At 43.5% G+C, this 23,338-nt stretch overlaps 1 pseudogene across 1 annotated transcript; it reads left to right on the top strand.

Moving 5' to 3' along the window:
• Window positions 1-22,344: 22,344 nt before the first annotated feature.
• LOC308494971 (large ribosomal subunit protein eL14-like) lies at window positions 22,345-23,058 on the top strand (annotated as a pseudogene). Its single transcript has one exon. The product of its transcript is annotated as a large ribosomal subunit protein eL14-like (transcript).
• The last annotated feature ends 280 nt before the right edge of the window (window positions 23,059-23,338 follow it).

The raw sequence follows: 23,338 nt of genomic DNA, 5'->3' as shown, positions 1-23,338 counted from the left end.
GCATTAGAGCCCTTTCCGTTCACTTCCACTTCCTGGAATAAGAAGATAAATAGGGCTTGGAGTAGGAGATGGATGATGAAAAGGGAGAATGTTCCTGGAAACAAGAATAATACAAATAAAGAACTGAAGGTGTGGGGTGATAATGGTATTTGCTGTAAAGAACAGACTTTGTGAGGGGAAGTACAAAAGGGAAAGTTGCACGAATGTTACCACAGACTGTTGGATCCCCCATGCACTTGCCCCTATGAGCTCTCCAGCTTCATCTTGTACAACACTCCTCATCTCTGAATTTCACCTACAATGGCCCTCTCTCAGTTCCTTGACTATTGTATTCTTCTTCCCATACCTCTCTCCTACAGGGCCTTTGCATATGCTCTTGCCTCTGGCTAGAATGCTTCCCCCATCTCTACACCCTTTATTGTTAATTCCTATTCACCCATTCTGTGTTAATTCAGAGGTCTAGCAAGCCTTTCTTAAAACCCTCAACCAAGTCAGACCTGTTGGTTATATGCTCTGAAAATAATCTGCAATTTTCTATCACTAATTATGGTTTAGAATTATATATTTCTTGTGTGATTATTTGTTTAATGTCTCTATCCCCCAGATGGCCCTGTCTCTTTTGCTCACCATTGTATCCTGAACACCTGGGGCATAAAAGCTCTCAATAAATACTTTCTGAGTTGATTTATGAATGAGTACATGTCTTCTGGGGGGATCAATAGGCAATCTCGTCATTCAAATGTGTCCCCACTAGGCCCTCTGGGGAAGCACTGACAGATTGGTGTGCACCACCATGAATATCTCCAATGCCAGCCTGGAGGCAGTGCCCATTACAATGTTCTTTGCAAGCTGAGGGTTGATAGATACTTCCCTAGTCCTCCGTTTTCTATCACCCAGCTGCGTGTTATATGTGAAACGGGCCTTGAAAACTGGAAGGGAATTTAAGTTCCCTTCCCAAATGCTATACCCTAAGTGCTTGATATGAAGGAATCGAAAGCTCAGCTTAAATGCTTGCTTCTCTAAGCAAGGGCTCTCTCTGCTGACACAGCCAGAAAAAAAGGCAATCAGTTATTGATCAGAAGTGTTCCAAGACTGAAAGGGTGGCACTGGAAGGCAATGGGTTCTCTGTCACTGGAGGTGTTCAAGAGGAGACTGGATAACCTACCTTGATAAAATTGTTGCACATCAGATGAGAAGGAAAAAAAGCCCTGACCTCAGGGCTTTCCAGCCTAACACTGGGAGATTCTGAAATGGGTGTTCTTGAAGGTGTGTCTCCAGTCACGGAGGATGGGTTCACACTGAGTCATATCCTGTCTTCCCTGGATTCTCTTGACCCCAAGATCTTTTGGTCAGAGTTGGGGTATAGTCTATGGCCAGGGAACATAACTAAGTTAAGACTCTTATAGAGACTGAACTCATGATGTAGTCCTCGTTAGCTCTGCCCTCTAACCACCTGTGGGGACAGAGCCCCAGAAAGCAGTTTCCAGGCTCTCGGCCTCACATAGAAAGGTGCTGGCTCAGGTAGTAAATGGCCATCAACTGTGATCAGATGGCCAGCAGCTGTGGCTAGTTGGCCGTCAGCTGTAAGCAGTGAGCCACTGGCCACTAATATAACTGCCGTGGCTACACTAGCAGAAAATGGGGGCTAGCAAGAAGATGGTGGCTTCCAAGCACAGATTGCAGTTAGGATGGCGGGTTGTGGACAGTGGGGCTCCTGTTTCCTGTGTCTCCAACCCGGCCGCCAGCGAGAATATAATGGTATAACTCCCCTAACTATGGCTCCATGGGTGTTCCTGTTTGGCCTCACCGTGTCCTGCGTTCTTATGTGGGGAGCGGGAGCTGAGACCCCGCAGGCAGCCCCGCACGACACCACCCCTCTCCAAGTTCAGAGGTACATTAACAGTATGCAGCAGTGAAATTAACTCTAGAGAGAAAGCTTCACACCATGCAAAGTGATGTAATCGAATGACATCTATTTCAGCATGATGACATGGTGCTCCGTTTAAAGATGAAATTTTCAGGAGTGATAAAAATTAAAATGATGGTTTTGAACTATTTTGAGTGAGAAATTTTCTATCAAAGAGGAAATGTTATGCAAAAGGATCTGCAGAAGCTAAACATTAATGAATGCCAACTATAATTTTATATATATAATGTGATGGTTCAGTGTGAGGTCGGAGGGATAGTGGATGGGGGGAGGGGGGTTCACAGTATGAGGGATATAAATGATGAACGTCTAAGTATTACCTTGTTTTGTACACCTGAAACTAATAAATAATTAATAAAAAAAAATAAAATAAAATAAAATAAAAAAAAAAAAGTAAAAAAAAAAAAAAAAGGATCTGCAGCTTCAACCATGCAGAGACATAAATATCACATATTAATAGATTTGACCTAGTTGCAATCATAGCTTCATTCTCATCTTGTCTCTCTCATATGTTTATGCTGTATTAGGGTAGCTTACTTGGAAAGTCCATGGGATATCGTGGATATGTGAGAAGAATGAGAAGTAGACAGTTAGCATGATAAAAAAAAATACTGAAAATAAAGTGGTTTTGAAAAAATCTTTTAGTATTACTAACCTGACTTAAAATGATTGGGGCTCGGAAGGCTTATTCTTTCTCTGTCTCCAATTTAAAAATCATGCATTAGTTTATCTCATTTCTGAGTTAGATTTTCAATTATGCTACACTATGGCAAATATGATACAGCTTCCACTAGGCTACTTGTTGAATTTCCTGTCACCTTCCCTTCAAAGCTAAAGAAGAGCAGTAATAATCTGCTTAGCAAATCTCTGAACTTTAGAATTACCAAGGAACACAGAAAGCATCTAACTCAGAAATTCTTAATTTTCTGGGGTTACATGAACATCTGAGAATCTGATGAAAGCCACAGACTCTTTCCTTAGAACGCTGCACACATGTACTCACATACACATGCAAAATTTTGCGTGGAGTTTCCTGGGAGACTTCCCTTAGAGACTCCCATGAAGCCTATCCATGGAGCCCAGGTTACGAATCTAGGTTCTAATGCAGCCTTTTCTTCTTAAAAACAAAGAAGCTTAGGGTACGGATCTACCAAAATTTATCTGCCCAAAGATGTTGCTCCAATCGTAATTTGATTAAACAACAGAAAACTTAAAAGAGAAATTGAAAACATAAGGTTTAACAAAGGCATCACGTGATGAAAAAGTACTATGAATAAACTTTGAGAGTCAGGAATGATTATAAAATGTAGGACTTGAATATGTATTTTCTAAATGGAATAGTATTTGTAAGTAATATGCCCAGAGAAAAAGAAGGCCATTCCAACTTTATTCACACTGTCATGTATATTTTAACAAAAAAGTCCACACTTGCCTTCCTGTTAGTTTCTTTGGAAACTGCACATATCACTTTAATTATGCTTTCTTCCCATTCTAAGGAAGGCCTACAAAGGTTCTGTTTGCATGGTTGCCTGTTGGTCTGTTTGTTTGTTTGCCTGTCTGTTTGTTTGCTTGAGGAAATAAATTTAGTGCAGGCCCACTGATACATAAAAAGTTTCTCTTGAGCCTTGCAATTAAACTTCTTGAAGTCCAAAATGAAGATTCACACATTGTTCAAACCCTGGTTGTTTCCACATTCTGTTAGTTGGAATGATTTCCCTGGGGTACCCTTATATTAGGGTCAGACTATGAATGTTACCTGCAGTGTTGCTGTAGAATAATGCAAGGAGAGACCAAGTTCTTACCATAAATATTATCATATGTAATTCCATCAAATTCCAGTTACCCAGAGAGTCATGTGAAGGCTAAGATAAAACGATGACGCCAGGAATCAAATACAACATCACCTACTGGCTTCCACAAACCCTCTCTTTCCTTGAGAATAATGGAATCCATTGAGCTATGAGATGTCCTATAAACCTTAAAGGAAACACTGCCATCCTAAAGGCTAAGCACAGATCCTGGTGAGACTATGGGAGGCTAACAGATTGAATGCCATGGAAACAGATAGATCTAATTTGAGTAGAAACCAATGCTATTTATTTATTTATTTATTTTATTTTGATCAGCCTTCCATACTGAGTAAGAGTTTGGGGCCTTCTAAAATTAACATGCTTGTAATATTTAAAACCATTTGGGGGCAGCCAGGTGGCTCAGGTGGTATGAACATTGTGCTCCTAATGCAAAGGCCTCCGGTTTGATTCCCACATGGGCCAGTGAGCTGCGCCCTCTACAGCTAAGATTGTGAACAATGGCTCTCCCTGGAGCTGGGCTGCCCTGAGCAGCCAGCTGGAGGCCAGTGTGAGTGACTGACTGCCTCAGCTGGGTAGAGCGCAAGGCTCATAATACCAACATGGGCCAGTGAGCGGCATCCTATACAACTTGACTGAGACACAACAGCTTGAACCAGAGTTGGGGGGCTGGGGGGAGCCGGAGAGAAAAAAAGGAAAATACAAAAAAAATAAAAAAACATTTGTATTTTTCTGAATGTAGGGCTCCAAATATAAAATTTTCCTTGCCACTTGCTTCTTTTTTACACTGAAATAGTAGGTGGGCTTCAGGACTATGAAAGTCTTTTTTTTTTTTAAGATTTTATTGGGGAAGGGGAACGGAACTTCACTGGGGAACAGTGTGCATTTCCAGGACACTTTTCCAAGTCAAGTTGTTGTCCTTTCAATCTTAGTTGTGGAGGGTACCATTCAGCTTCAAGTTGTTGTCCTTTCAGTCTTAGTTGTGGAGGGCACAGCTCAGCTCCAGGTCCAGCAGACGCTGCTAGTTGCAGGGGGCAGAGCCCACCATCCCTTGCGGGAGTCGAACCGGCAACCTTGCGGCTGAGAGCCCACTGGCCCACGTGGGAATCGAACCGGCAGCTTTCAGAGTCAGGAGCATGGAGCTCCAACCGCCTGAGCCACGGAGCTGGCCCTGGGACTATGAAATTCTTGAGGTTGGGCTTGAAAAGTTCTTTTGGAATTGTCAGAAACTGCAAAACTGCCTAGAATTTCAATTTCCACCTGCAGAATCATATACTCCTATAGCTGAACGTTATCTTGGACCCAGTCCAATTCAGAGATTGTTTGACTACACTATTAATAAACATGCCTGCTCACTTTTCTCCCTGGAGAAGACATAACAAGGTGAGTGGTGGTTTTATCTTCACTCATTTGAACAAAAGCCTGCTTTGCTTCACAAAAGAATTAACAAGAATGGAATTAGTTGACTAGGGAAAAGGGCTCAATTTTCAATTTTGCAGGACAAAGGGGCTAAATCCAGAATGTTTGTTTCCAAGATATTGACCATTCCTGCTCTTGGTAGCCCTGACATGAGCCACACAGGACAGAGACGGCAAAAAAGCAAACAATCATACATACACCATGAAGGTAAGCTTTGTCAATGGCCTGTCAAGTACTGCGGCCAAGTTCAAGTCATAGCACAGGCAGCCTGTCCTCAAAAGATACTCAGGATCACACAGTAGCCACCTTTTCCCTTCCTTAGATAGGATCATGGGATGATCGTGTATAAACACTTTAGAGCCAAACTGCCTGGGTTTGCAAAGCTGGCTTCACCACTACCTACCTGTGTGATCTTAAGCTAAGTGACATGATTTCTCTGTGCCTCAGTTTTTAAATCTGTAAAATGGTGATAATTGAAACGTACCTACCTCTTAAGGTTGTTGTTAGGATTAAGTGAATTAAAAGGAATACATAAAGTACTTAAAACAGCACATGACATATACCGAGTGCTACATAAATTTTAGCTGTTATCACTGGATTTTGCCCAGTTCTCCAAGTGCCAGGACACGTCTTCATTCAAAACCATACTCGGGGCAGCTGGATGGCTGACTTGGTTAGAGCACGAGCTCTGAAAAACAGGGTTGCCGGGTTCAATTCCCACATTGGCCAGTGAACTGCACCCTCCAAAACAACTAGATTGAAAACAAGCTGCCATGGAGCTTCCAGAGGGGAGGCCGGATGGCTCAGTTGGTTAGAGATGAGCTCTTAACAACAAGGTTACCGATTCAATTCCCTCCATAGGATGGTGGGCTGTGCCCCCTGCAACTAAGATTGAAAACGGCAACTGGAGTTAGAGCTGAGCTGCGCCCTCCACAACTAGATTGAAGGACAACTTGGAGCTGATGGGCCCTGGAGAAACACGCTGTTTCCCAATAAAAATTAAAAAAAAAAAAAAACATACTCAGGAGACAAACTTATTTTTCATTTCTCTTCTTCACTATACAATGAAAGGAATGTAAAGCGTGGTACCTAGATGACATTGATAGGAATCTCGGCTTTACACTGGTCAGGCTTTATTCCAGTGAGGAGAACTCCGCCCTTCTCTCCCGCTTAGTCCCCTGCCCATCCATACTCTAAGCATACTACAGGTTTCACTATTAATGAGCTAGCCTGCTCCTTCCAGAATAAAATGAAAACGCAAATAAACTTTTTCTTCTGAAATGCAGCACTTCCTCAGAAACCAAATCCATAACCTTTCCAGCCCATGAGCGTGACGGAGTTTATGGCACAGATTCTTGGTAAAGCAATTTCAGCTGGCAACTTTGCTAACTGGTCACCTGGGGAAATGATGAGTTCCGAGGGGACAATGCGCTGTGAAAACCGAACTCCTGCTAAGGCCTGCTTGCCAGCAAGGCAACATGGTTCTTAGATACTCCTACTGATTATCCCAATGAAAATGGGCAATGACCTCTCAGAAGGTGCCAATCCTGCCCTGCCTCGGGGAGCATCTGAGAATCCCATTTTGTGGCCAAGCAGTCCCCACAGTGTTCAACATGTGGACTGTGAAGTCAGGCAGATCTAGGGGTGAATCCTGGGTCTGTAACTATTGCTATGAGACCCTTGGCAAGTTATTTAATATATCTGTGCCTCAGTTTCCTGATCTGTAAATTAAGATAGTAAAGTCAACCTCGGAAGATTACAGTGACACGCAAATGAGATAATATATTATAGCTGTGATAGTTAACCCTTCATTGCCTCAAAAATTGAGCATGTAGGGGTGGCCAGTTAGCTCAGTTGGTTAGAGCGTGGTGCTGATAACACTAAGGTTACCGGTTCGATCCCTGCATGGGCCATTTGAGCTGCGCCCTCATTTAAAAAATTAATAATAATAAAATAATAATTAAAAAATTGAGCATCTAAGCACCCAGCATAACATCTGATTAGAATAGGGAACCTGATATTTGGCATCTATTATCATTTCTACTTTTCAGCACCTTTTCTCACTAAATCATGTGGTCCCTTGAACTGTAGTCTAGACTCTGCTAAGCGCTCTGCACAAAAGGCCAAACCCAAAGTACACTCATATTTTGTCCAGGCAGCTGTGGCTCATCAGTGTCACAACCATGACGAAGGGACAAGCCTCAGTAGCAGTTTTAGTCACTTCCACTTCCAGGAACACACCCCTGGGGTGGACCACCCTCCATCAGGCTTCAGTCTTCTCATTTATAAAATGAAGAGGTTGGGGCAGATCAACTCCAAGGGCCCTTTTGGCTCTGATATGCTAAGTTCTTATGATCTTCTATCTAGAAATATAAACATGTAGAAACATCATGTTCTTGGAATATTTAAAGAAGTGACAGAGACAAAAACAGGGATGAAAGAGCATCTCAATCATGGGGTTAATGGATGCAATGAAGCGTTTAAACCGACGAATAAGAAGTGACAGAGAAAAGAGTTCTAAAACTCCCACTGGAACTTCTAAGTAAATAAAAAGGGGGGGAGTGAGCATTAACGACCCAACCTCACTCAGTTTTAGTGACGACAAAAGAGATGATTCCTGGTGATGGGACATTTACCTCTTTCCACTCCTCTTACCAAAGACATGGCAGAGCCCTGACAATTTAGAGCCATGGGCCACTTCTGCGCTATCGAATACTCTCTACAATCGCTGACTAGTAAGAGATGGCCAAAGCCAAAGATTTGTCACAGAAAAAACAACACTCCGTGCACCAAGGCCAATTTGAACGCAAGTTTACCCACTGTAGTTCTTGGCATGAAGCAAGAAACAGATTTGTTTGAACAAAGCAGTATTTCTATTTGCAATCATACCACTGTGTGCTGTGATGCTATTAATTCTCACAAAGTAGCTCTGGGAGGCTGGCTGCCTCCCTCCAGTGTACACATGCAACCTCCAAGGAACATTTGGGATGGAACCTGGAGGCAATAGGTGGCAGTCATCTACTTTCTCAGTCAGGAAGGGTTCAGGGATTGACGGCTGTCTTTTCCTCAAAGCAAAACTATGGTCCCAAATACTCTTTGAAAAGCTACGACTTCTTTTAAGGTTGAGGGAAGGAACCAGAGCTGCTCCCCACCAAGAGTCGAGCAGATAAAACAGTTCATCCATTAATGAGAGGCAATCCGGTATGATACATAAAAACGTGAGCTCTGGAGCCGGATTGCCTGGGTTTCCCTCACCCACTCTGCCACTTATTGGCTGTGTGACCTTGGGAAAGTTATTTAACTTCTCTGCAGCTCACTTTCCTCACATATAAAGTAGAGGAAGTAATAGAGCTTAGAATTGTTGATAAAATTCAATGAATTGATATTTCTAAAGCAGTTATAACGACGCCTAGCACAGTGCTTTTCAATTGTTTATTAAACAAAATAAATAATCCTTGGGTTTGGCAACAGCTAAAGTATCTGAAGGTCAATAGTAATTTAGCTGCTTTTATCCTTCACTAAAAATATTCAGCCTCCAGACAAACAAATGAGAAACAAGAACTCATAGACATAGACAATAGTTTAGTGGTTACCAGAGGGTAAGGGGGGTGGGGGGAGGGCGATGAGCGTAAGGGGGATCAAATATATGGTGATGGAAGGAGAACTGACTCTGGGTGGTGAACACACAATGGGATTTATAGATGATGTAATACAGAATTGTACACCTGAAATCTATGTAATTTCACTAACAATTGTCACCCCAATAAATTGAAAAAATAAAAAAGACATCAAACTAAAAAAAAAAAAAAAATCAGCCTCCTTGCAGAGCACAAGTACTAATATAAAGAGGGTTTTAGAAAGCCTCACATTACTTGGAATTCATGACTTCCTTAGACTGAATGTTTGTGTTCCCTATAAAATCATTATGTTGAAATGTTAACCACAATGTTATGGTATTAGGGGAAGCATTTGGGAGGTGATTAGGCCATGAGAGTAGAGCCCTCGTAAATAGGATTAGTGCCCTTATAAAAGGGACCCCAGAGAGTTCTCTCTCCCCTTCTGCCATGTGTGAACACAACAAAAAGACTCATCTATGAGCCAGGAAGGAGGCTCTCACAGAACACCAAATTTGCCAGCGCCTCCATCTTGGATTTCTCTGGATACAGAACTGTGAGAAATAAATTTGTTTTTCATAAATCACCCACTGTATGATATTCTTCTTATAGCAGCCCAAATGGACTAAGAGTACAACCAAACCCAAGGAATATTCTGATCTAAATTTCAAATAGAAAAAGATGCAAAGTATGTAAGGTACTTGTGTAGACTCAAATGTGAGATTACCTCAGACATAACAGAACTTTACTTCTCACTCATTTGAAGCCTTAAATGGGAGTTCCTGTTAGGAGGACAGCTCTCTTCTAAGCTGCAATTCAGAGACCCAGGTTCCTTCTACCTTGTGGTTCCTTTACCTTCAACACATGGCTTTCCCAGATTACTATGCTCCTCTGTATCAGGCCAGTGAAAAGGGAAAATGGAGTTAAGAAAATGCACATGATTGGCCTGGAAAAGATACAAATTTCTTTATTCATATGCTATTGGTAAGCACTAGTCACACAACCACATCAAAATACAATGAAGACAGGGTTTTGTAGTCCTGGAGTGCATATATGTACTGTGTTCATGGGTTTATATGTGTATATGTTGTATGTTTATATGTATCAGTGCATTGCATTTTTGTATTGGTATATGTGTATGTGGGTATGTGTGGATACATATCTTTATATATGTATGTGTGCATGTGTGTGCACGTCTGCCTGTGTATATGTGTTTGAGTATCTGACTTTACGTGCATGTGTGTATGCATGTGAATGTGTTTCTATAGGTTTCTGTTTGTGTAAGTACATACACATATGTACACATACAAGTGTGTGTGTATTATCATGTGTACCCATGCATGTGTATATGTTTGTGTATGTATATGCATGTAGGTTATACATGCACACACATAAACACCGGAAAAAAGTTTCATGAAACAATATTTATAACATTCAACACTCATATTTTTCATCCAATCCTATTTTATTAATGAAATATTCAGGTCATGACTACCTAAATGATTTGCTCTTCCATTAATTGGTTGAAACCACACTGTGAAAAATACTGGTATAATACAATACTGAGATAATAATATAAATCATAAAAATAGCAAATACTTGGCCAGCCTGGTGACTCAGGAGGTTGGAGTTCCGTGCTCCTAACTCCGAAGGCTGCCGGTTCGATTCCCACATGGGCCAGTGGGCTCTCAACCACAATGTTGCCGGTTCAACCCCTTGAGTCCCGCAACAGATAGTGGGCTCTTCCCCCTGCAACTGTTGAACACGGCACCTTGAGCTGAGCTGCCGCTGAGCTCCCGGATGGCTCAGTTGGTTGGAGCGCGTCCTCTAAACCACAAGGTTGCCGGTTTCCACTCCTGCAAGGGATGGTGGGCTGCGCCCCCTGCAACTAGCAACAGCAACTGGACCTGGAGCTGAGCTGCGCCCTCCACAACTAAGACTGAAAAGACAACAACTTGACTTGGAAAAAAAAGGCCTGGAAGCACACACTGTTCTCCAATAAAGTCTTGTTCCCCTTCCTCAATAAAATCTTTAAAGGAAAAAAAAGCAAATACTTTTTAAGCACCAGCTAAGTGCCAAGCTATTTACATATGCTATTTCATTTAACACTCATAACAATCCCATGAGGTAGGCACTATTATTAGTTCTATTTTATGGATCATAACACAGCCATACAGGACGTAATTAACATGCCACATGCCAATGTCATAATTAACAAGTAAATTGTGGTGTACTGAGCAGAGCCAGAATTTGAAGCAAGACAGTGTGGCTGCAATGCCCTAGGCTTATAAGCAATAGTCCATACTACCCTTCCCCCTATTTGTAAAAAGGCCTATTTAATCTCCTTGCCCATGGTTTCTATTGAAAGTATATCCCTCCATATCCGATGGACACATGTCTCATTAGGGAGACCACCTCAGGGATGATGTAAATGCCTGATCACTGCACTGTACACCTGAAGCTGAAGCTGAACAATAATGAACGTCATCTACAATTTTATGTACATATATAGTTACAAGAAGCAGAGTACAGCATTAGGAATAGAGACACTGGAAATGTAATGGCTCTGTGCGATGTCAGAGGGGTAGTGGATGAGGGAAGGGGAGTTGTCACTGTGTGAGGGGTATAAATGATAAATGTCTAACTATTACATTGTTTTGTGCACCTGAAATAAAAAATAAAAAAGAAAGTATATCCCTCCAAATATATGGTGATGGAAGGAAAACTGTCTCTGAGTGACAATCATACAATACGATATATAGATGATGTATTACAGAATTGTACACTTGAAACTTATGTAATTTTACTAACCACTGTCACCCCAATAAATTTAATTAAAAAAATTAAAAGTATATCCCTCTCCCACTCCTCAATACTCCATTTTCCCAGCTCCAGTAGCCTCTGCAGGGGCCATAGCTGGCAACGTCCCTAACTCTGGCTACAATTACTCAAGTGACTCTGGCACTGCTGAGTTGATGGGCACAGATGTAGTGGAATCAGATGTAGCTGTAAGATGTAGTCATTATTCTCCAGCAAATTTCATTATCATGATTTTCCCTGTAATAATGTTCCCATGTCTTTGAGCCCCAGTCAGTCAATCACACGAATTGGGAGACGGACCGCAGCAAATCAAGTGACTGAATCTTCCTGGCATGTCTGATTGCACTATGGGCATAAATCCACGGTCTGTATCATCTTGCTGCATCTTGTTTTGACATCCACTACATGAAGATAATAGTAACTGCAACCTTTATTACACCCTCCTTGCTGATTTCCTTTGGTTTCGTACATGGCAATGGGACTTATCTTTAGTGTTTATATTTGCCAACTGCTTTTCTCTTTTTATACTTGTCTATTTTCCCCTGCAGTTGCTCTCTGCTTTTCCATCTCCCTGTCTAGATCATCAGCAGCTCAAGGCCCAACGCATCCATCTCATTTCTTGGATGTTCCCCAGCTGGTGGAAGGAAGTGCTCAGCGTACAAATGCTCCAGTGCAGCGAGCTGTGCTTTGCTCACTCATGTACCAAAACCCTGCCCTGTGCCTACACTGTGCTAGGAACTGCAGATACAAAGACCAAAAAGACATAGCTCCTGCCATTAAACAGCTCGGTGTAACCAGCACGTTAGGACATATTACTACAGTTTCATTTGGCTTGAACTTGAGGAGTCCTTTGCCCCCCATGTGAAGGGAAGGAAAATGCTCCCACTTGACTTGAAAACTCTGCACTAATACAAATTCCCTCTCAAGATTATCCCACCCCTCAAAAAGCTCCATTCTTCTGCTCATCTAGGTTGGGTGGCATGGGAGCGGTGAGGGTCTGAAAGGGCCGTTCAGCTACCTCTTAGAAAGTATCGGGGGGGAGGCCCGCTGGCTCAGAAAGTTGGAGCTCGGTGCTCCTAACACCGAAGGCTGCCGGTTTGATTCCTACATGGGCCAGTGGGCTCTCAACCACAAGGTTGCCAGTTCGACGCCTCGACTCCAGGAAGGGATGTTGGGCAGCGCCCCCTCCAACTAGCAATGGCAACTGGACCTGGAGCTGAGAGGCGCCCTCCACACCTAAGACTGAAAGGACAACAACTTAACGTGGAAAAAGTCCTGGAAGTACACACGGTTCCCCAATAAAGTCCTGTGCCCCTTTCCCCATAAAAGAAAAAAAAATCTTTAAAAAAAAAAAAAGAAAGGAAGTATTGCCAAGGTGTGTTTGGTGGCTTCTTGGCTGACCCTGTGGGACTGAGGAGCAGCTGCAATGTGGCTGTGAAGGGCAAGGACTCCAGAAATGCAAGGCCGGACCAGGAACAACAGAGAACACCTGGATTCAACTTTGGGCCTGAGCACTCACCGCTTGTGTGACTTCAACCAAGTTACGTATCGCCTCTGTACTTTGCTTTCCTTTTCTGGAAAATGAGAGTGACAATAGTACCTGCTTCATGGGGTTGTTTTTAAATGAGTCAATCCATGCAAAAGCACTTAGAAACATGCCTGGCATTTAGTAAGTGATGAATAAGTGTAAGCTCTCATTATCATTAATTTATTGATACCCATTACTCCCAGTTTTAACCTTCAGCCAAATTTCCAGGACTACCAAAAAAAGTCCCATCATGCATCCTAACCTTTGCCTAAGCTCATTTCAGCCAGTGTGTAGCTGGAACAGAGTGAGAAAAGATGAGAGTGAGAGAAGATGAAGCTTAAGAAATCGGTAGAACCCAGACTAGGTAGGGCTTCAAGAAGTGTGGGTTTCATTTTGAATGTAACCAAAAATGGCTAGAAGCTTCTGAGCAGGAGTGACATGATGCCATTTACATTAACAAAAGATTAAGCAGTCTGCTACTGGAGAAAGAATGGATTGTGCAGGGTAAGAGTGATCACTTAGAGTGACCAGAGAGATTAGTTAGGAGGCTATCACTATGGTCCAGCCTGGAGATTATCTATATAAAATACTGAATATATAAATCACATTCCCGGTATTTTTTGAATGGGGGCAACTGTATTCGCTGGTGAATGTCTTATATATATTTTCCTCTTTTGTGAGAGTGGTAACAGAAGAAGCATACATTAGATCAAAAACACATACTATCACTCAATTTGGAGTGAATGATGGCAGTTAACTGTCTGAAGAATTCTGAAGTGGTTTAGGCAAGGGGTCATGAAGAAAACAGGTTTGGGGGGAAATATTCATACAGGAATATGATCCTGTTCTAAAATGATGATGGCTATCATGATGACGACGACGACGAAAACAGGTATGGCTTGCAAATAATGAAGTAATGGTCTGACAATGGCTGGCTGAAAAAAGTTACCACTTATGAAGATGAAGCCTGTGAAGAATACCCCCACCCCTGCCCAACCTTCAGTGACCAGGAGTAAGATCAGAACTGGTCTAATTATTTCTTGGAGCCATAAGGCATAGAGCTGACAAGTCTTCTTCCAGTGTGGGAAAAGCGAAAATTAGCAGAAAATATTTGTTTTGAAAGCTTTTTATAGTATGATAGCATGCGCGCTAACATACTGCTGCCATGTCAAGGATTTTCATACTTAGTTGTTGCCTTTACATATGCAAGTTTCACTCATCAGTTACAGTTTAATCTCAGCTATGAGCCAACACTAGAATGAGAATTATAGAACAAGCTTTACACTTTCAAAAGCACATGAGATCGTGGTCTCAAGATTAAAGATGAAGATCTTTAATCTGGAGTGCATTTGAGAACCCTGGGCAAGGCTAGTGATGGCCTGGTTTCACCTGGACAAAAGGAGAGAGATTTTGCTGGATTCAAGAGTCTATGGACATAGCAGAGGAAGAAAAACAAAGGGCTTCGAACTAGTTCTTTGAGTACCTCGAAATCAATCTTTTATCGGAAGATTTTTAGTGAATTTCAGATTGCTAAAAGGAGTGTGCAGGAGTTATTTGAGGCAATTCTCTTTAGAGAGGTCATGCTGAAGTCTACCAACACGTTCCATTCACCAAACTACCAGAAAGCATCAGTAGAAGGCTAAGAAAGTGGAAGAAAAACTTGCAGCAGTAGAAAAATGTGTGTTTTAAAGTATGTAAAGCATGTTATATAACACTAATTTTAGCGTTGGCTCACAGCTAAGATTAAACCGTAATTACTGAATGAATCTTCTTCCTTAGCCTTTGTGGGGACAGAGCCCCAGAGAGCAGTTTCCAGGCTCTCGGCCTCACATGGAAAGGTGCTGGCTCAGGTAGTAAATGGCCATCAACTGTGATTGGATGCTCATCAGCTGTGGCTAGTTGGCCGTCAGCTGTAACCACTGAGCCATTGGCCACTGACATAACTGCTGCGGCTGCGCAGGTTGGTGAGTCAAGTCGAGTCGAGTCGTGTCGTCGTGTCGGTTGGCAGGCAGAAAAACGGACAGTAGGTCGCACGTCGTGTGAATCCAGCCTCCAGTGAGACTATAGTGGTATGACTTCCCTACCTATAGCTAGTGGTATGACTCCTATATCTATGGCTCCGTGGGTTTTTCTTTTGGGCCTCATCATACCCTGCGTTCTTATGTGGGGAGCGGGACCAGAGACTCCGCCTGACACCCTGCACGACAAACGGCACAGCGAGCAGGGTCTCCTGCCTGATACCCTGCATGACAGCCTTCTACTGATTCTTGCTCCAGTAATAGTCAAAAGTCTATTTCGGGAGACTGTTCTTTGAAAAGATGGAAGAGTGGATTGATCCTTGAGGGCAAGGCATCTGTTCTTAACAGAGTCTAAAGAACTATCAAATTTTCAGCAGCTTCAGCCTCTAAAAATGAGAGTGCCTTGCTCTGAAAAGGTTGACCATCCCTTTCTTTGATCAGAAAATGTACAACCTGGACTAAAATTTGGTGTGATGATACAGATGGTTGAAAATTATAACTTGCATGCGGAATGAGTACAGGATTTTGAAGCACAGAGATCTGGTCTCCAATTCTGGCTCACCAATTTACGGGCAACATGACCTTACAACCTCTGTTCTGAGCCTCCGTTTCCTCTCTGTAAAATGGTGAAGATACTAATACCTGCCTCAGAGGGTTGTTGAAAAGACAGCACGAGTTAATGCATGTAAAACGTTTAGTGCATAACAGTCATAAAAGTTAGCATTTGTTGTGCACCAAATTTATTGATTCATTCATGCATGCATTCATTCAAATATTTGAGTGCTACCTCAGGGCCAGATACTGTTCTTGGTGCTGGTAATATAGCAGTGAATGACTTTTCATAATCATCTTCTTTGCTGTAATTCTCAGAACAAGCCTGTGGTATGTGCTTATTACTCTCATTTTCCAGAGAATGAAAGAGGCTTAGAGAACTTAAATCACTTTAAATCACTTCAAGACTCTCTCACTAATATTTATGGACAACCGCATACGTGCTGGTCACAGAGCACGTATGCAGCAGGCAGGGATTGCCAACAATCTCATCCTAGCCCAACATTCACGTTATTCCCGTGCTACATTGCTTTAGTCACTGCTACTTTACCTTCTCTTCTCTACAGCAGTTTTGTATATTTGGATAATGTGAGATGATTTATAAAAAAAAAAAAGCTACAGAAAATGCCATTTTGAGGGCATGCACCAATGTGATAGAGTAGACAGAAAGGCAGAGATGAGCAGAAGGAGGAAGTAGCCCCAGCCGAAACTGCGGTTAGAGACCTCTCCATTTCCAGACCTCAGAGCATGCGCACAGGCATAGAGGCCAAGCCCACAAGTACATCTGCATTGCAGCTTGCCGCACTCCCCACCTCTTAGTGGGCTTTCAAATGGATTGTGGGAAATTGGTGGACTCACGCTGATGCCCTACAAACAGGGGACGTGTCGGTGAGAAAAAGCAGAGGTGCCAGAGAGGGAGGAGAAATATCCTACCCACAACAAGAAATGCCATCCACCCCCCCATGTAAGAAGAGGCTGCTACCACCCTCGGGTCAGTCCACTCAATGTCTCAGAGTGTACCTGCCTACCTGACTCCATCTCTTGCCTGAATTCTTTCCTTCAAGAAGACAAAGACTGAGGAAATCCGCCTTTCCTGATAACAAATATATTGGATCTTGCTCAAATAAAGTGCTGGTCTCAGAGACTGTGTCCTGGTCAGGAACTGCCGTGTTCTGCTCTGAATCTTTTGATTAATGAGACATTTCACAAACTGTAACCAGTACTGACACAGGTGACAAGAATGGGAGGGGAAGTGGTAGATATGGAGACGCACTGCCCAGGCCCTGCTTCAAGGAAGCAGGGGGTATGGTCACACACCCACCATCTGTCACCTCTTTCTGGGTCTGCCTCTGTTGCAGAGAGCTGCCTCTCGCCTGCACAGAGTAAAGCAACACCAGGTAATGCCTTTCCTGAGGCTGCCATCACCTCTGGCTGAGCCAAGTGGGGCACAGGTGATGGGTAAAAAGGCCTGGCCATTTCAGTGGAACACAGGGCAACTGCGAAAGGCAACTCTTGCTCCAGAGCTCCTCGCCACGTTGGCCAAGGCGCCGTCAGTCTGGCATGTCTCCTATATACTCATTGCACTTGTTCCTTTCACAGGTGTTGGTCCCTAAAACATATCCTGTACTCTTCATTACATCTTAGTGTCTGCTTCCAGAAAACTCAGCATAAGAAAATGGATGTGAGGCATGGTCCAAGAAAGCAGGTGATAAGACAGGCCTTTGATGTTGGATCACTCATTGCCAGGCTGGCAGTTTGAATCCCCTCACTAGTAATAGGTGGAACATCGAAAATCCCCTCACTAGTAATAGGTGTAGGCCCAAAGTGGTGGTCCAACTGCAAAAACATTCACGGGAATTGGGAGGGTGGTCCCATGGAAAGGCAGTCACCAGTGGGCAAGACGTACCAGGCTTTTATGGAGGAAATAGTACACACTTCTGAACCTTGTGAGCCTACAGAAGTGGCCCATCTAGTAAGACTTAGTTCTCCACCCCACTGACAGAAGATAATGAAAAGTCTCTACTCAAAAGGCACCAGGGACTCCCCACATCTCCCTCCCCACAACCTCTCCTGCCAAGTAGGCCTACCACTAGGTTTAAGTTGCAGAATAACTTAGCTGGGAAGGTATGTGCCTGATAATGGAGGAAAGGGACTATACCCCTAGAAGCCACAAGAACTAGCCAGCATGCACCATAGGAGTTCAGGGAGTAACATACGGGACTACATTCTGAGGGCACTTAATAAAGGAGAGGTGGATCATAAAATTGGATCTGGAAGACTCTACCTACGTGTGAGTGGTCTCCAATGATATAGGATTTCATTCCCTGGTGAGGACTCCAGGAAATAGTACGATGCCCTAAAAGCATGGGACAAGTGATGGCCCAAAATGAGTAGATGAAATGCTGGAATCACCAAGGTAGACGGTGGGAAAAGGATGAAAAGGTTCAGGGAAATAGGCGATGTGAAATGGATATACTTTGTAAAGCTGATAGAAACCCTTCAGACGACTGTGTTCCATGGGATAACCTGGGGACACACTCTGAAGACCGGTCTGATGAGAGGGTACCGGTATCACTAAGGAGTTCGGTGATGGAGCCCCTCTGCAGATGAGGCCTGATAGTCAGAGACGTAGCCACAAAACTTAGCTTGCTGATACCAGTGTGTATGAGAAGATGCCAAAAGTACAGAGACCGAGTAGTGAAGCTTAAATGACAGAAGCCACAAGGGCACAACTGCCATGATGGCTGCCAGGGTCACAGTGACAGTCAAGGGAGTCTGATCAGTAAAAGTGTTATGGAGATGGTTAACAGAATATAAGATCCTTAGGGGCACAACAGATGGGCAAGGAACAAGGATACTACCCAATTTGTACCAGTACAAGAAATTAAGACTGGATGACTGGGACACAAATGCAGTCACTCCAGTAAAAATTCATGATTCTTGGCCCAATTTCTGAACCTGAGCCAGTTTTCTGACCTGGACCCATTGATTTGATAGGCTAGGTTCACAAAAAGAAGGTCCCTGCAAAATCATGGCATATATACAAAGTAATGATTACCTCAATCCTTTCCCAAAGAGATCTACAGCCATTTACTCAGGTTAAGGTACACTGGGGAAAGAAATGCCCAGAAGTTTCAAGGACTCCTGGACCATGGGTCTAAACTGACACTGATATCCAGAGATCTGAAGTGTTATCATCCTCACTGTTACAGTGAAGGCATAGAAGAGCTGGGTAATACACAGAGCCCTGGCCAAGGACAAGCTTACAGTGGATCCTCTGGATCTGTGGACACACTTGACGATCATATCCCCACCCCTTGTCTAAATGTATAATAAGAATTGACATATTTGGCAGTTGAAGCAATGGCCAGCCACATTGGGTCCTTGAACTATGGAGCAAAAGCTATCAGTGAGTAAAGGCTAATGGAAACATGTGATAAACTGCTCCATGACCAAAATAGTAAATCAATAACAGTATTGCATCACAGGAGGGGAAGACAAATGACAGAAATTACTGCAAATCTTAAAAGTTAAAGGATGCAGGTATGGTGGTCGCCATCACAATTCCCCTGAATTCAGCGGGCTGGCCCTGCAGAAACCCAATAGTTCCTGAAGGGTGGCTGCAGACTACAGAAAGCTCGACCAAATAGTAGCCCCTAGATGTAACTGACCCATCTGCCAAACGAAGATCTTTGCTAGAGCAGATTCATATGGCCTCGATGCAAGGTTTCTAGCCATTGACTTGACAAATACATTTTGTCCCAGGCATAGGAGGATCAGAAAGAGCTAGCACATGGAAATGACACAAACGTATATTTATAGTTGTGATAAAGGGCTAGTTAACGCTTGTGCCCTTTGACATACTATAGTACAAAGAAAAATGCACCATGTGGACACACTGCAGAACGTCACACTGATCCACCGTATAAATGACAAGTTAATCAAAGTGAATGAGGAAAGTGTACCAAGCACAGTGGAGGCCTTGATGAGACTCAAATGCTACAAGGGGTAGGCGATAAACTCCATGAAGATCCAGGGCCTGCCACATCTATAAAAATATTTAGGGGTTGAATGGTCAAAGGTGTGCTAGGACATCCCCTTCAAACTATAAGACAAATTATCATATCTTGCATCGCCTACCATGAAAATGGAAACAAAACATCTGATGGGCCCTATTAGGGTCTGGGGCACCTTATTGCATTACCTAGGAATATAGCTTTAGCTCATATACTAGGTGAAATGGAAGGCTGCCTGTTCTGACTACATCTTAGAATACAACATGGCTTTGCATCAGGACCAGGCTTTAAAATGTGCAAGCAATTTTGCCACTTGGACCATGTGGTCCAACAAGCCGTATGGCGTTGGAGGTATCAACGATGAGAAATAATGCCACGTGCGGGTTTGGGCAAGCTCCAGGGGAAGAGCCACAAAACAAGATGCTGGGGTTCTAGAGCAAGACCATGACAATAGCAGTAAAGACCTGACAAACTTACAAAAAGTAACAAACAACTCACAGTGTGCTATTGGGTCCTGGTTGAGACAGAATGTCTGACCATTAGACACCACGATTCTGGGAGTGCAGATTTTGCCCTGTGGTCTGAGGTCTGTCAAATGCACCAAATCACAAGATTAGGTGGTCCTCTCAGTAATACATCATAAGACAGAAGTAGTCTATCTTGAATTAGTATGAATAGGGCCAGAGAGCATAAGCAAGATGCATACAGAGGTAGCCCAGATCCTCATAGCGTTCACCACTATGTCCCCAGAGCCCTCTCTTAGCTGACAGTTATGGCCACGTGGGGGATCGCATACCACCAGGTGATAGGACGAAAAAGCCTGAGCTTTTCTTTGTGGATACGAAGGCATCCATGTATGGGTATATGTGGGTGCTAGCCAAAAATGGACAGCACCGGCAGTTCAGCCTGAGTCAATGAGGGCCTTGAAAGACAGTGGCAAGGAAAAATACTCGTAATGGGAAAAGCTTGGACAATGTACCTGGTTATCCACTTTCTGTGGAAAAAGAAGTTATAAGTGGTCTGGCCTGCTAGTGAGGGCCCTGGAAAGAAAAAGACAGGAATATAGAGGGCAAGGAACTCAATGGCAGAGTCATGTAGATGGGCATGTGGGAGTGAGGATCAAGTGTATCACATGATACAACCATTTGTATCACATGTTAACAACCACCAGAAAGCATCTACCATGGAAGACGAACTGAAATACCAAGTTGACGAAATGACTTGGCCAGTTGACTTTAATCAACGTTTATGAATCAGGCATCCCCAAACTGGAACAATGGGTGCATAAACAGATTGACTATGATGGCAGAGATGAAGGCTACACGTGGGCCCAACAGCAGGAACTCCCACTTAAGACTGACCTCACTGTTAGTGCTTCTCAATACCCAACCATTCAACACTGACACTGAGCCCCCACTATGGCACTATCCCTCAAAGAGCTCTACTGGCTATTTGGTGACAAGTTGGCCATACTGAGTCCTCCCTACTTGGAAAGACCAGTGGCTTATTCTCATAGGAATATCTGACTGCATTCACCATTCCTGTCAACAGGGCCACAGCCAGCACTACTCTCTGAGGGCTTATGGAGTATTTGATTCATGAGCCTAGGAGCCCACCTATCATTGCATCGGACCAGCATACCCACTGTACAGCACAAAACATGTGAGTGGGACCATGACCAAGAGATCCAATGGTCTTATTAACACCCAGAATCTGCTGAGCTGCCAGAGCATTGGAATGGCCTACTGAAGGCACAGCTCAAAGCGCTATGTCACAGGCAACACTTGAAGAGGACAGAGAACTGTCCTTCAAGACGCCATCTATGTCTTAAATCAGACACTTCCATTTGGTGGTGTGACCCCCAACAGAAAATATATGTATTAGAAGTTAAAACAGATCCATCAGGGAAACAGCTCTTAATGCTGAAGTTTGAGCACAACGTTTGCTCCCACGTGGGTCCTCGGGCAGATCACAGCCCCACCGCCCTGTGTAGTGTGGAGAATCCCTCCAATCCCTGCTATTGCATGGGCTACGGTAGGGGTTTGATGAGCCAGACATTATTCCACTCATGTTTTTAGCCCCATTCCTATGATCACAGGAATTATATGAGGTTACCATGTTTGGAAACCAAGTTTATACTCTAGGATTGTTCGGAATTAACTGATTAAAATTAAAAAAAACTTGACTTTGAGCCAAGTTTTTAAAATATCTAAGCTTCCTATTGTCACTTGAAAAATGGAAAGAACAATACAGTGGTACCTCGGTTTTTGAACGCAATCCATTCCGGAAGACCGCTCGAGTTCTGAAATGATCGAAAATAGCCAACAGCTAGGCCTCAGGATCTTGCACTCAGCGGAAGCTGCGTGACATGTTCGACTTCCGAAGCGTGTTCGAAAACCGAAGCATTTACTTCTGGGGTTACGGCGTTCATAAACCGCAATGTTCATCAATGGAGACGTTCGAAAACCGAGGTACAACTATATTGGTCTGGGAACCAAGGAGGGGAGGCAAAAGTGACCATACCTGTTATGGGTTGGATTTGTGTCCCCCAACAAAAATGTTAATGTGAAGTTCTAACACCCAGTACCTCCGAATGAGACCACATTGGTAGAGAGGGTCTTCAAAGAAGTAATTAAGTTAAAATGAGGTCATCAAGGTGGGCCTTAACCCAGTATGACTGGTGTCCTTATAAGAAGAGGAAATTTGGCTTCTTGTCCAAGGCCACCAACGTGGTGTCCAGGTGCTTTGTGGAGGTTGGCTGGGTGGCCTACGTCTGCTTTGGGCCTCATGCCGGTAAGCTGGTCGCTAATCTAAATGTTATTGATCAGAACAGAGCTTTGATGAGCTTGCACTCAACTAAGGAGATAGGCTATGCCTTTCAAATGCATGCAGCTCACTGACTTCATCCTCAAGTTCCCACACAGTACCCGCCAAAAGTATGTCCAACAAGCCTGGCAGAAGGCAGATCTCAATACAAAATGGGCAGCCACAAGATGGGCCACGAAGATTGACGCCAGAGAAAAGAAAGCCAGCATGACAGATTTTGATCATTACAAAGTCACGAAGGCAAAGCAAATGAGGAACTGAATAATCAAGCTTGAAGTTAGGAAGCTTCAAAAGGCAGCTCTCCTGAAAGCTTCTCCCCAAAAACACTTGCTGCTAACAGTGCAGCTGCAGCAGCTGCTGCAAAGGTTCCAGAAAAAAAAGTGACTGCTACCGGCAAGAAGCTTCCAGCCCAAAAGGTTCCTGCCCAGAAAGCTGGAGAGCAGGAAGCAGCGCCTTCAAAAGCTCAGAAGGGTCTGAAAGCTCCAGCCCAGAAAGCACCTGTTCTAAAGGCATCTGGCAAGAAAGCATAAGAACATACGAGGCTATTATAAAAGTGGGGAAAAAAAGGGAAATTTGGACTTAGGTATAGAAGGAAGACAAGGTAAAAGATACAAGAAAATAGAAGTCTTCTACAAGCCAAGGAGAGTCCTGGAACAGATGCTTCCCTCGCAGCACTGAGGGAGGTGGGCATACTGCTTGGCATTTCAGCCTGCCTCTAAGCAAGTCTGACAGGTAAGACTCTCTCCAGAGCTCCGTACATGGTTAGCTGAGTCGGAATTGCAATTCAACTTCCTCATCTCCCGAATCTGA

This window comes from Rhinolophus hipposideros (genome assembly GCF_964194185.1).
Source record: "Rhinolophus hipposideros genome assembly, chromosome: X".
NCBI lineage: Eukaryota > Metazoa > Chordata > Mammalia > Chiroptera > Rhinolophidae > Rhinolophus > Rhinolophus hipposideros.
Note: the sequence above shows the minus strand (reverse complement) of the source record. Positions and strands in the feature narration are given on the sequence as shown.